Raw genomic sequence first — 3,369 nt, forward strand, 5'->3', positions numbered from 1 at the left:
AACATAACACAACAGACAGCTGAGATGTAACATTTTAATTTCCCTTGTTTGTGAAACCACTGCAACCTAATGTTTAATGATCAGGTATTGTTGATTTTCAAAGTAACTGTAAATACATTTTGTACCAATATACTATAATTCAATAATCAATCCTGAACTTCCCCTTTAAAACACACCATAATTTTCCCCTCAATTGAAAATTATAAAAAATACAGTATTTTACTAATGAAAAAGGAGTGCATTTCTTCCACTAGTAATGTCTGCAAGCATGCAAACACTTTTTGAACACACAATTCTGAGACAATAAATACTTTTCTTGTCCCCCTGACATATGAAGAAGTGGTAAAAGTTTATTTCTGAGTAAATCGTTTTCTGATCACTTCAAGTCATGACGGCAGGTAGTGTGATCCGTAGAATAAACTAGAGTACATTAGAACATACTCATCAGTATGTTATGTGTTTTTATGCGTCTCATGAAAAGTCCTGATTTTTTTATTGGAAAACGTTGATCTAATTAACCTTTCGTTCAATATTTGCCCCTTCATTCTCTTCCTCATTGCAATGGCCTATTTCAGATTTAGTTCTACATTGCAAACCCCCCAATACTCCTAACATGGTTCATTTGTTGCCATAGAAACAAGGTCTTTCCTGGGGACCAGCTCGAGACCCCCCCCCCCCCCTCCTTCAACCGAACGTAATCCTCAATCCTGCATGTCCAGATGACTCCATCTCCGTCCCCCCCCCTCCATCCTCTCAGATCACAACAGGACAAACTGAGGGCTGGAAATGTGCTGACAGCAGCGATGAGAGATTTTTTGGGGAGAAACTGATTTTGTAAGCATGATGTGAAAGTGCTGAGTGTTTTTTAAATCACAGCAGCTTGAGTAACCTGCACAGACTAAGCTTTCTGATGCAAACTAATAAAGAGACCCTGTTTAATGTGCAAACAACGCACTGCTAATTAGCTTTTTTTTACGTTTATTGCTAATTGTTTTGCTTTCATTAACAATGTGTACAATGTACTTCCCCAGTTGAATACATTTATTACATTTAGTGAGAGTGAATCTTTCTGAAGAAAATCAAATGATTGTTCTACTCGGCGTGATTGACAGGAGAGATGATCAGAGGGGCAGAGTTTTTACCACCATTGTTAAGACAAGGACCAAAGAATGGGTAGAGTTTCTCTTTGAAGCAGCAGCCAGTGAAGGAGTGGATCAGAGCTGCAGCATCAACATCATAAAAGGAGACCAGACCCTCCTCATAATCCACAAACACCCCCACCTTCTCAGGCTGAGACTTCAGAGAGAGACGGACTGGAGGACCAGCACATGCCGAGTACTCATTTCCATTCCTCAATGATATCACCCAGTAACTTTTCTGAGGAGATGATGTGATCTTTCCCTTCCTGTTGATCGACTCTCTGACCACTCCTAAATCCCAGTGAGTCTTTCCTTTAACCTGAACCTCGTAATAAAATCTTCCTGAAGAGAAACTCTGCTTTGCTAAGACACAAGGCACACTAATCAAATCTCTCTGGATTGTTTGGGAGATTCTTCATCACATCACCATGTTTAACTTGTTTTCCATCATCAGACAGGATGAGTCTGGGTTGTGCTGTATCAGAATCAAGAGTCACCTCCACCTCATACTGCTGGACCCTCTTCAGCTCCACCTCAGAGAGCAGCTTCTTCATCTGTTTCCTGAGCGTCTCCTCCAGCTGAGTCACAGCTCTCCTCACAGTCCACTCATATGAAGGTGGACGGACCCTGACTTCTGTCCAGTTCTTGGTAGGGTGGAGCAGCGTTCAGGGACGTGAAGCTTTGGAGGAGGTGGAGCAGGTCTTCAGAGCGTGAGAGCTGCTCCACCTCAGAGCTTCTCTTCTTCAGCTCAGAGATCTCCTGTTCCAGCTCTTTGATGAAGCCTTCAGCCTGTTCCTCTGTCTCTCTCTGCTTCTCTTTGATGGTGTCGATGAGCTCGGCCTGGCTTCTCTCAACAGACTCCTTCAGAGCGGTGAAGACCTGAACACCATCTGCCATCTCTCTGTCTGCTCCTTCCTTACTGAGCTCCACTGAGCGATTAATCTCCTGAATCTTCAGTCGTCTCTTCTGGATCATCTGCTGAATTTCTGCCTCTGTCTTCCCCAGCTCAGCCTTCTTTCCTTCATATCCTTCTTTCAGAGGAACAACATCATGTGTCTTGTGGTCTAAAACAGTGCAGAGCATGCAGACACACACCTGGTCGGTCTTACAGAACAGCTCCAGCAGTTTATCGTGCTTCACACACATCCTGTTTTCCAGGTTCTCCACAGGGTCAATCAACTGATGTTTCTTCAGGCCTGTTCTTGTCAGGTGAGGCTCCAGGTGAGTCTCACAGTAGGACTCCAGACACACCAGGCAGGACTTCAGGGCCTTCAGTCTGGTTCCAGTGCAGACATCACAGGGAACTTATCCTGGTTTGACAACGTGTTGCTCTGAGCTGCTGCTGCTGGCTTTCTGTTGAGCTGACTGTCTGAACTGAGCAGCCATCTCAGAGATGAAAGTGTTGACCTGCAGCTCAGGTATTGGGAAGAAGAGCTTATTACAGTTGGGACACTGACTCGGGACATTTCTATCCCAGTGTTCAGAGATGCAGGCTTTACAGAAGTTGTGTCCACATGGTATGGTGACTGGATCAGTGAACACATCCAGACAGATGGAGCACAGAAACTGATCTTCAGTCAGCAGACAGCTGGCAGCAGACATGTCTCTCTGGGGACAAGGGTTTGAAAAAAACACAACTGTAATTACATGTTCTCTATTTGCCAGTTCATAGAGTCTACTATGAACCCAAAAATGTAAACTACCCCAACGTTTTATGAGAGAAATGACATACATAGACCAATGACAACCAAAGACATTTAGGTTTTTTGTCTGTGAGAATTAAAATTCAAGTTCAAATGAAATCTGAAAAATCATAGCAGCATTCAGTTCAAACTCTAAGAAACACAATGTGTAAGCTCTAATACTGTTGGGGGATTTTGCTGTTGTTGAACAGAGGAGTGAAACCTCCTGCTGAGCATCACTGAAGTTAATGTAATGATAGGTGTTTATGCTTTAGTTACAATCATAGACTGGTTACAATGCATATATGTTACCACTAGGCGGCAGTATAACATCTATGGACATATATGTTAGCAGAAGATGTGATGTGACTGCATGTTGGCCTATAAAGTTGGCTAGTAAAGCTAGTCTAAAGATACAAGAAGATGTTTGATTGATTGATTGAAAAGTTTATTAACAGCTTGTATATTGGGTACAGTACAGTACAGCTCAAAACATACAATTGTTAAGGGGATGCAGACCAGAGAAAGACTTTCGTCTTGTTTACATC

At 42.7% G+C, this 3,369-nt stretch overlaps 1 pseudogene; it reads right to left on the reverse strand.

The window, feature by feature from the left end:
* Nucleotides 1–786: 786 nt before the first annotated feature.
* On the reverse strand, nt 787–2,743 carry LOC117541246 (annotated as a pseudogene).
* Between the last annotated feature and the right edge of the window lie 626 nt (nt 2,744–3,369).

This window comes from Gymnodraco acuticeps, unplaced genomic scaffold (genome assembly GCF_902827175.1).
Source record: "Gymnodraco acuticeps unplaced genomic scaffold, fGymAcu1.1, whole genome shotgun sequence".
Classification (NCBI taxonomy): domain Eukaryota; kingdom Metazoa; phylum Chordata; class Actinopteri; order Perciformes; family Bathydraconidae; genus Gymnodraco; species Gymnodraco acuticeps.